Raw genomic sequence first — 11,192 nt, 5'->3', positions numbered from 1 at the left:
TTTCCTTCAACCCCAACAACTCTGTACCCCAGAAAAATCAAGTTAAAATACAGAATTTGTCATTCACACACTGTGTGGTCTTGGACAAGTCAGGCTTGATTTTTCCCTGGGTCTCCAGTTTCACAGCCATAAAATGAGGAATTAGGACTATCTCCCACATTCCTCCCAGTGTTTGCACCCTCTGCTCCACTCAGTCATAACCAGTATGTTGACAGACGTGCACAGAGGGTCCAAGCCTCACGTTTCATCCTCACCGCCTGCTCCATCTCAGCAGATGGGTGCTTTTCTGAGTAACGACCCCTGAGCAGCCTTGGGTCAGCAGGTTAGTACCTCTCTTCCAGGCTTTCTTGTATGCCACTTTGTCCCCACCACCACACACGCACCCTCCACTGTTCAGTTCACCAAACTGTCGTCAGCATTGTATCATTTAGGACTGTTTCCCAGATACGAGTGACACAAACTGTGATAGAAAGGAGAAAAATAGAATCTATTACCTTACCTACCCCACTGAGAGGTCCAAGGATTGACTAGCTCCATGCCTGATGCATCCAGGGGCTCAGAGGATGTCACCAGAATCCCTGTTCATCACCCGTCAATTTACCCTTCACTTGCTCAGGGATCCTTCTCAGACAGGGTCTTCCTCCAGGCTGGCTGTGTGGCTCCCGCAGTCCCTTCATTCTTGCTGGTTCAATTCCAGAGAGACATAACGGTTTTCTCATCCAGTAGCTCCCACGAAAGTCATAGATTTGCCCCGAGTAGATCAGCCAACGTCAGGAGCTAGCTCGGTGGGAGGGGTGGACTGGGGTGAGCGTAGATGTCAGGGTTCAGGGTACCTCAGGAGAACTAGAGCCCAGGAGGAATCAGCAATGCTAAAGGGAGAGATGGCTGCCATTCCTCAGGGGTTCTAGTAACACAATTTTGTAGTTCACATTGTGAAGTGTCCTGCCTGCCCTTCCTCTCACCTCTTTGCCTCCCCCTGTGGGGCAGGTGTTACAGCTGTCAAACGAGGCCTGGGAAAACAGAGCTCTACTTGACTAAGCAGAAGATAGGTCAGAACACCGCAGGAAGAAAGGCAGGGGTAGGCACACATATCATAGCATTACCCGGAACACACACACACACACACACGCATGCACACACGCACGCACGCACGCATGCACGCACACACACACTTCGCCCGGGCCCACCAACAGGAGCATGGCCACACCATCTCATTGTTCATTCATTGCAACCAGATGATGTGCTCGTGTCCAGATGGCTGGATCCAGGAAACTCCCCGCTAAGGGCTTCACTGCCCACCCTTTGCCTTCCGGTCCCCACCCTCCACTCCGGTCCCTCACAGCCTTCCCGGGAGCAGGGCCACTCCCGTTTCCTCCAAAGGCATCTGCCTCCAAAGACCCAGGGAATCATAGCCACAAGAAATCACACTCCAGCATCAGATGCTGCCTCTTTGCCCAGAAATCTCAATGTGTTTTCCTGCTGAACATTACAGTTTGTAAATAACCTAAAATAAATATATGTGGTTGTTTTTTACACTTAATACCATGACAGCTGAAGAAAGCTGGGAATGGCAGTCTGCTCCAAGCAGGCGGTTTACATTTAGAAAGGCAACGGGAAAAAGCAGACTACACTCAGCAAGTCTGCAGGAAGGTTAGAGAGGGGTCACGTCACCAGCCTGCCTGCCCAGGGTCCCCCACTTCAGCTCTGATACCCCAAATAAGAGCCTGCACGTCCTAGCCTCCTCCCAACAAAATGCCAGGGGACATATTGGGTGGATTGCGTCCTTGTCCCTCCTGAAGGCCAGCACACACACACACAGACATGCACACACATCCACATGTGTGTACACACATGTACACACATGCATGCACATACTCCCACACTCTATCTCGCTCTAAAACCGTGTCTCTTTTCATTCTTTCTGCCTATGATGCCCCCTCTCCTTCACCTCCTGGAATCCTTCCCCTCCGTGAAGACCCCACTCCAGTGCCCTCTTCTCCAGGAAGACTCTGCTGCCCTCCCCCCGTGCACTCCCATGTGTGGCACTCGCACGTGCCTCACCCCGGTTGGTTCCTCCAGGAGAGCCCGGGCAGGTAGCGCGTGGTTAGTGTCACACTGCTGGGTCTGAGTCCCGGCTCTGCCATGGAAGAGCTTGGCACGCACAGGCAATTTACTTACCCTCACTGTGCCTCAGTTTCCTTGTCTGTCATTACCCAGCTGCTCATAAGGAGTCAATGAGCAACTGCCTGCCAGGCACTCAGAGGAGCACCTGGCTTCTAAGAGCTGTTGGCCTGGCGCCATTGTGCCAGCCAGACCCTGGGCTCTAAGGGCTGAGACTCTCCTCTGTCTGCCCCACACAGCCTTGCACACAACAAATGCTCAATACGTGTGTGTGGAGTGAGCATCTGCTGTATGCCTGGGAACCAGCTTTAAGAAGCTGTGGACGTGGGGATTGCCCTGATGTGGGGACCCTTGCAGACCTGGCCCAGGGGGACAGGCCTGGCTCCCCCACCCCGTGAGGATGTATGCTGCTTCCTTCCTGCTGCTAGCCCCATTGCTTCGGGAGGAAGGCTGGGCTTCGTGATGTGGGTGTTATACGCTCTTTTCTTTACGTGTACCTGGGTCCACAGAACAGCAAATACACTTTGAAAAACAAGCAGGCCATCGATGGAAACAATAGTCCCGACATGCAGTTGGGCAGGCAGGAGGTAAATGGTGAAATTGAAGATATTTGTGCCGGAAGCCAAAGAGCAGAGAGGGACAGCACGGAGCAGGCACACAGGCTGTGCGGGCTCGGGGCGCATCTGAGGGCTCCCGAGCAGATCACAGTGTAGGGATGGGGAGCTGAGGCCATCCAGGGAGGCAGGCAGACACACCGGCCCGACCGGAGAGAGAAGTGAGGGACGAGGGCAAGGAAGGGAAGGGGGACACAGCAAGGAGGGAGAGACAGCGGGAGAATGGAAATAAGCAGGCAGGGATTTGTGTTTCTGATGAAGGATCAGAAGGGGGAAAACCTTCTTTCCCTCCCTTATTTTCCCGCAATTACATCTTGATAAGACAGTATGGAGATTATCGCCTGAGTGTGGGAAAGGAGACACGGAAAGATGACAAACTGGGAAACTATAAACCTGGGATTTTATGAGATTGGTTATGAAGACTAAATTAGTTGTGATGTTTAAAACACGCAGAGTGCATCGTCAGTGTTATTTACACATTCTCATCATCATCATCATCATTATTGCACTGGTAGTGCTGACATCATTCACCAAACACGTGTCAAGTCCCTACATGACCTGCAGACCAGGTACTGGGGACATACAGGAGAATAAGAGAAAGCCGCCACCTTGAGGATGGGGGAAGACAGCCATGCAGCAGCTTCATTACCAGACAGGCTAAGTGCAAAGCAGGAGCAGCCAGAACGTGAGGGCTGGTCTGTGGGGGCTCAGCCTATTTCCTCCTCTGTGCCCCCCGGGACTGTGTTGGATAAATCCTTAGGCTCCCTGGCTGCCGCATCCTCTACCTGAGTGGTATACCTGAGTGGTTCCTCACTCAGCCTGAGCTGCCCTAGACCTTGGATGAGGCTTCCTCTTATCAAGGTCGCTTTGGAAACTGCCTTCCATTTGTGTCCCTGGTACAATCCGCTGCCACACTCATAACACGACAGAGACCTCCGGGGCCGCTGAGCCGAAAGCGGCTGTGGCTTTTCATTTCCTGGCATGATTAGGAGCATAATCACTGTGCTGGGAAAAATAATAAGGCTGGAGTCTGATGTGGGATCAAAACAAAGGGTCCAACCACACACGTAGGCTGAAGCCTCCCCCAAGGGGCAGCTGTGAATCCAGCCTGGGGCAAGGGCTGCAAACCAAGCCCTCAGTTGCCCGCTCAGCATCAGCACCAATTCTACCAGCAGGAGAATGTCCAGCGCTGGCACTCGTGCCCTCACCCTGGAAAGGCTGAGCACACTGGCCAGAGGGACAGGTGTAGGCTCATCCCCTGAGAAGGAAAAGAGTGGAGATGGGAGTCTGCTGCTCAGAGCTGTCCCTGGCCACCTGGGAGCTGGGACACACACAGCTGTTAGGTGCTGAGATGCAGGGCTCAGTGTGGCCACACCAACAGCTTCTTAGACCCGGGGGTATAGGCAAGAATGGAGCCAAAATAAAGAGTGGATGCTAGTTACGACCCTGCTGGCTAAGTGCCCATGTTGGATCTCTTTCCCCACCTGCCTGATGGAGGTAACAATTCCAGCCCTGCCTCTCAGAGGCGTGAGACGTGACAAGGTAGAGGCCAAGGTGAGCTATTCATCCTGAAGGGCGGCAGGACCTGAAAAGGACTCCAAAGGGGCTAGCTGGGCAGGGCTGCTCCCAGAAGGATGAGACGAGCAAAGGGGAGGTCGAGCTCCCGGGGAAATGGGGACACCTGGTCGGCCCCAGAACCCTGTGCTGGACCTTAGAGGTGCAGGAAATGGCTGGAGCCCTGCCAGGGAGGGAGCTTTGCACACAAGCCCGAGTGAAGAACACGTGCTCCAAGCCCTGGAGGGAGCACCGGAGCTGCACGGTGCGCTCCCTATTTTACCCTTGACACCGAGCCACTCCCACCAGTCACTGCCTGCCCTGCGAGGACCAGGGAATGCAGTGCCAGCCACAGGAGCTCCTCAGCTGCGAGTTGCCCTCTCTCCTCCCCTCCCTGGGCTCAGATCTTGCATTTGTAGAGCTTAGGGATTGTGAGGTCGATGTCTGCGGCCCTCCAGAATGTTCACCGCTGGGTTCACTGAAGGGCAGAACTATGAGAGAGGCTGATAGGGAATTGTGACTTTTTATTGACGTTAATGATTTACGTGTTTCTCATCCCCCATATACTTCCCCTGAAAGCAGGGACTTTGTCTTATTTATCTCGATGCTACCGATATGTAGCACATCGTCTGGTAGCTATAGGGCAAAAGTGCTGTGGCCCGGATTTAAGGACAAATGACCCATGTGCGTCAGGATTTGGAAAGTAACCCCCACGTGAGAGCTCGCCCAGACTCCCTGAAGGGCTAGGTGGCTTTCAAAATACACAGGCGGGAAAAGGTGTGGGATCAACCCTGAAAACCTGGCTTCAAGCCCCAGTGTAGTTACAGTTTTCTTATAGATAAGGCATATATATGGGGGGGCGGCAGTGGGGGAAGGTCATGCACTGAAACCTCCCTACCTGCTCTCAGGAAAGAAATCTGGGGGATCAGAGAGAAACTCCTCACATGGTGCCATTAACCGGGTGGCCCAGAGTTAATAAAAGACTGTTTTGTAATGAAAGCCAGGCCAGGAGGAAAGGAGAAGGCGCCTTGAGCACAGGGTCAAGGTTATTATTTCTCAAAAACACATTAGCTGGCTTTCCCCTGGACTGGAAGGAGAGTTCCTCATGTGGCCCAGACTGGGGAGTCTATCAAGAAAATGTTGTTGTTTTTTTTCAAGGAGGCAAGTTCCATTTGCCTTCGGGAACCTGGGAGGACATCAGCAGCAGCTCCGTGACGGAGACACGGGTCTGGGTTAAAGTTGCTGAGGCTTCTCTGGCTTCTGCCACCCCTACCGCCCTCTAAAGTAGCAAAGGCTCAGGCCTGAAGCCCCCGCTGGAGTTTTCCTGGAGCCTGGGGGAGCAGTGTACGCAAGACACAGGGTGTGGGGGTAGGGCCTGTTTGGGGGTGGTCCGTGCAGACGGGACATCCAGGGCAGAAGGCCAAGACCTGACGAGGAGGACATAAAGAGAGGGTGTTTGCGGAACACAAGAACTTAACATAGGGGTGGCCAGGAAAAAGAGGTGCCTGTTAGAACAAGGACATTTTATAGGAAAATCCCATCCTTGTGACAATAAGGGAGCAAGTTAACTCCTAAACCCAACTACTGTAAAATAACTGCTGGAGTGTCCCCTGGAGGCCACTATGTACCCTGCATGGGGAGGCCGAGGGGGGCAGAATTTGGGTAGGGGTAGCCTCCTCCGTGGTTATCCAACGGACACAGGCCCATGCCATGAACAGATCGCCAGGCAAAAGGGCTTCCCACCAGCAGTCCGCCAGCTCAGAGGGCATGGGCCTGCAAAAGGCCTTCTCTGCACTTAAGTTTCCTCATGTATTAACTGCGGATGATAAATGACACATCTCCACACACATCAAGTGAGGGTCTGTGTGACAAGGTACGGGGGAGAACTCCACAAACATGAAGCCACGAACACATAATGAGAAAGCCCGCAACACGTGACAGTCGCCTGTTTTCTTGTTCTCCTCGCCAGAGAAGAGTGCTGGCTGACCTCAGCGCCGCTTACCACAGGCCTGCTTGACAATGACTTCTCCATGTAGCTTCTGACTTAATGCTGCCCCCTTCACCAGGTTTTGTGGCGAAAGAGATGTCTGGGAAGCCCCGTTCTCTACGAGTGTTGGTGTCCCTCATTCTCTTCTGTTAACAGCCTGTGGCATCTCGTCTGCCCCTCTGGATCCAGAGGCCCACCATGTGTTCTGACTGCCAAAGCATCCCAGATGGGCACTGCCTACTGGAATCTCTACTTGCATCAACCTAATGGCCTGTATTAGTCAGCGCAGGCTGCCAAGGCAATGTGCCATCAATGGGCGGCTTCAGCAACAGATTCCATTTCCCATAGTCCCAGAGGCTGGAAGTGTAAGATCAAGGTGTCAGCAGAGTTGGTTTCTCCTGAGGCCTCTCTTCTTAGCATGTACATGACCGTTTTCTCCCTGTGTCCTCATGTGGTCTTCTTTCTGTGTGTGTCTGTGTCCTAATCTCCTCTTCTTATAAGGACACCATTCATTGGAATTAGAATGCAGTCTAGTAAACTCATTTTACCTTAACCACTTCCTTAAAGACTCTGTCCCCACATACAGTTACATTCCACGGCCCTGGGGATTTGAATTTGGGGTGGGGGACACAAGACAGCCCATAAGAAGGCTGGTCTCTGCTGTCAGCATCTCCAGGAAGTGTCTGCTGAACACAGCCTCCTACATCCAGCCATGTGAAGCAGTCTCTTCCGTGTACCTCTCTCACCACTGAATCCCACCCAACCTTGACCATGACAAGGGCAGGACCCTGGCTCTTCATCTCTGGGTTCCCAGCACCTTGCACAGTACCGGCGAAAGAGCCATGCTCCATAAACTTCCAGGGGACAAATGAGTGATTACAGGTCTGCCATGCTGTCTCTTGGTCAAAGAGGAAACCTGCCCTCTAGCTGAGCATAGAGAGGGACCATTCCAGCACACACCACATTATACATGAGTAAAGGCCAGGTTTAATTTCTTGCTCCTTTTTGTTGTATGATCGATAACTTCTTAAAATCTTTAAAAAATAAGCTGCAGGGCAAGGCTAGGGATCGTATGAATGGAGTAGAGGATGGTATCTAAGGAGCCCGCAAGCTCTGTTCATGTGATGCTGGCATTACAAGAGATATCAATATTAACAGTAATATTAATGCCCAAAAGCATCGGCCTCAATGTTTTGCAATTCCTTACAAACACCTTTCATGGGTGATGACAGACAGATGACCGTGGGTGGGATTGACATTGGCTGTTATGAGAGCTGGGAGACAAAAAGTACCATGTGTGTTTCTCCTCAAGAGGACCGGCCAGCTACTGCTCCTACCCCCATGTCTTCAGCAGACTCTGGTGGTTTCGGAAGCTCGGGCTGTGCCCTGAATGCCCCCACCCACCAGATTGCAGACGGGGGATTCTCTTTAGAGGCTGAAAGGCAGAAGGGAAAAACTACCTACCCATGAGCTCTCAGTCTTGTGAAGGCTCTTCTTACATGTGAGGAGGTGTTGATTGCAGGCTCAAGATGTGAACGTCGGCCCATCCCATTTTAAACAGGAAATGTGCTCCTGCAAAAAGTGATGGGGAATGTGTGTTATTTGAAATTGCATCCTGTTGCAAATACACCAGGGGGCTTACCCTTTAAAGAGAGCCTGTAGCAAAATAATTTATATAACCAAGAATCCTTTTGTGAAAGGAATACAAGAGTGTTCTCCTTAAGTAAATCTAATTTACAAATTCAATTTAATTCAACAAATGTTTATTGATTACATTTTCTGTATGTAGGGCATCATGCCAGTGCAGGGAATAACAAAGATATTTAAGACGTGTTCCCTGCCCTTAGGAAACTCATATTCTAACAGAGGGAGACAGACAAGTAAACAAATACCGCTACCAACGTAATAAGTGCCACAGGGTTCTGAGAATTCTCAGGGGATCAAGATAAACCAAACAATTTACTAACAACAGAATCGCCAAGGAAAGCGGCAGAAAGGAGGGGACAATTGGAATGGGCCTTGACGTTTGAGTAGGAGTTCACCAGGCTGGAATGTGGCCACGCCCAGCATGATGTGGAACCAGTGTGCCTAGTACAGACTGCACAGGGCTGGTGAGAAAAGGATCGTGAAAGAGAAAAGGAGGGACATATTCTGGACAGGCAGCATGCTCTACACTGAAGGCTGTGATTCAGCCAGACTCAAACCTTTATTCCTCACCCGTGGAGCGGAGGCACCTAAGAGGTCACCGTGGGATTCCCGTAGCTAGCAAGCTCGCCTAGCACACTGACAATATGACTTGATTTACAAAAATTTGATTTATGTTAAGAGAAACTCATTGATTTTGTGGAGAGAGACACATTTGTAAGGAAAGGGTTCTCAAGTCCAGGTGTTTAGCCAGAGTGAAGAAAAGAAAGAATCTGTTCTGTGACCCTCTTCTGTCAACTGCCACCCTCTCCAATTTGTGTTATTTTTATACTTCGACTGATGGCCTGAGGGAGCAAGCTCTTTTTTGTCACCATCATCACCATCACCATCACCATCATCATCTTCCTCTATTTGGGCTGCTGCAACGAAAAATACTATAGACTGGAGGACTTACACACAACAGACATTTATTGCTCGCAGTTCGGGAGGCAGGGAAGCCCATGGCCCAGGTGCCAGCAGATTCCATGTCTGGTGAGGACCTGCTTCCTGGCTCACAGATGGCCATCTTATTATTGCTGTGTCCTCACACGACAGAAGGGGCAAGGGAGCTCTCTGGGGGTCTCTTTCATGAAGGCACTAATCACCTCCCAAAGTCCCCTCCTTCTAATACCACCACATTGAGGGGTAGGGCTTCAAGGTATGAATTCGGAGGCATGAAAGCATTCCGTCTACAGCACTCACCATCACCTTCCTCTCATACAGTTTGGAAATTATATGTTCTCTCATTGATGCCACCAAGGACCCTAGGCAGGCTGATATCCCCAGGTTCCAGAAAAGACATCTGTAGCTCAGAGAGGTTATTTAACTTGTCCAGCATCACACAGCTAATTATTTGCAGAGATAAACCTAAAACCAGGTCTCTTGGCAACTAATGCAAGATTATCCCTCCTCCCCCCGCAATAGCACATGGTCCCCAGTGAAAGTTGAGTCAGCCTCATACATGAGCAAAGCAGCTGGTCTTAATAGGGTGTGAATTGAGAGACCTTACCGAGACCTCCCATCTTCCAATTTTCCCTTGGCTAACCAGCCACAAGGCATGAAATTGCACCAGCTGATGTTGGGTGTGGGGGTGAGGGGGTAAAGATAAATGGCTTCAATTTACAGAGTTTTTACCTTTTCAAAATCCTTCTACACATTTTACTGTAAAACGCACTTGTGAGAGGGCAAGGGGCAGCTGTATTTGAGATGCTTTTCACTGCCAAGTCCAGACGACACAGGTAGAAGGACTCAACGTTCTTGTACGAAGAAGTCTCAAGACAGAGATGGAGCAGCGGCTGGGCTTCAATAAATTACACGAGGAGGTCACCCAGGCCCTGAGTTCTTTCTGTCTTTCTGGTCTACATCTTCAGCAAGCAGGCAGCTCCCCTTTTGATCACAAAATGGCTACAGCCAGCAGCTCCAGGTGTCTCTTCATATAGCTGCCATCAGAAGGGGAAAACAGTATCTCTCCATTTCATAAGACTGAAGAAAGTGGTCTCAGACACCCCCCAGTAAGCATCCCCTCACATCTCATTAGCACAGTAAGGTCATAAGCCCCACCTAACCAGTCCTGGACGAAGAAATGGAATTTTCCTGACTGGCCTTGTCTGCTCAGCATTCTTCCCTGAAGAAAAAGAGGGTCCATGAAGCACCCCACCCCACCCAGTACTTGAATACAATCTGGGTTCTGTTAGCAGGAAGAAGGTGGAATGACTCCTGAATGGGCCACTAAGAGAATCTGCCACATAACCCCAATTTTCAGAAGGGAAAACAAAGATTTAGAACCTTCTAGAGTCCCCTTGAGAGCTGACACCGCTCCTACTAGCACCTTACACGTACAATACGTTTTATAATACTATCAGCTATTAACCTCTGCTCCGGCATCAGCTGGTATTAATCCTATCATGTATCTGGTTACGAGAAGTCTTGTTGTGACTAAGCCCAACAGGTTCTGGATTGTGTTTCTAAATGTTCCACAAAATCAATGAAGCACAAAGCTAGGCCAGGCCTCCACAGAACAGGAACTGAGACTAAAAGGGACCGGAAGAGGTCTCAGTGGTGAGAGTGGCAGGGAGGAAGGGGCTGCAGACAACGGCCCTTCACCCATCATCCAGCATTGGTCCTGGTACCCCGGGTGGGGCTGTGAGGTTGAGAAAGAAAGTGAAATGAGCACACAATGACTACGAACAACAAGCAACTCAGACTGGATGAAGTCAAACCCCAGGGGTCTTACCCAGTCCTAAATTCCATCGTCAGCGCACTTCTTTTCACGATGTTTCCGCTGGTGGCACCAAAAAGCAAATCTTGCCCCTATCTACTCCCTCACCTGTCTGCTTTTCTGATGTTGCATTCGTGATGGTTGGTTTGAATCAGGGCCAGCAGGGAAGAACATACAGGTGTACATGCCCCATTCTCATAAGGTAGTGTTTCCTAGTTCCCGGTAGATATTAAGCTTCAGGAATTGAGAAAAAGAAATCAGAATTCCTAGTAATTCTTGGGAACCCCCCAACTCATCAGGCATTTTTCATTTTTCATAACACTTTCTTTGTGTGTTTTAAAATAATAATAAGTGACTATATAGCGAATTGGGTTAGGGTCACAGGATAATCACATAAATTTTTTTATTACAAATATATAATAAATGCATGGTTGACTTTTATTATGACCCAGTATATTATGACAAGATTATATACTTCAGTAATATGTAAAAATCATCTCTCTCTCTGACAGAC

General features: G+C 50.2%; 1 long non-coding RNA gene across 1 annotated transcript; it reads right to left on the bottom strand.

The window, feature by feature from the left end:
* Positions 1-7,740: 7,740 nt before the first annotated feature.
* LOC141572820 (uncharacterized) lies at positions 7,741-10,979 on the bottom strand. The gene is made up of 3 exons (XR_012498310.1): positions 10,787-10,979; positions 9,595-9,899; positions 7,741-7,848 (listed from the first exon to the last, which is right to left on the bottom strand). It is a non-coding gene; the product is annotated as an uncharacterized LOC141572820 (long non-coding RNA).
* Between the last annotated feature and the right edge of the window lie 213 nt (positions 10,980-11,192).

Source organism: Rhinolophus sinicus, linkage group LG07 (genome assembly GCF_036562045.2).
Source record: "Rhinolophus sinicus isolate RSC01 linkage group LG07, ASM3656204v1, whole genome shotgun sequence".
In the NCBI taxonomy this organism is placed as follows: domain Eukaryota; kingdom Metazoa; phylum Chordata; class Mammalia; order Chiroptera; family Rhinolophidae; genus Rhinolophus; species Rhinolophus sinicus.
The sequence above is the reverse complement of the archived record's forward strand: the minus strand, read 5'-3'. Positions and strand labels throughout refer to the sequence as shown.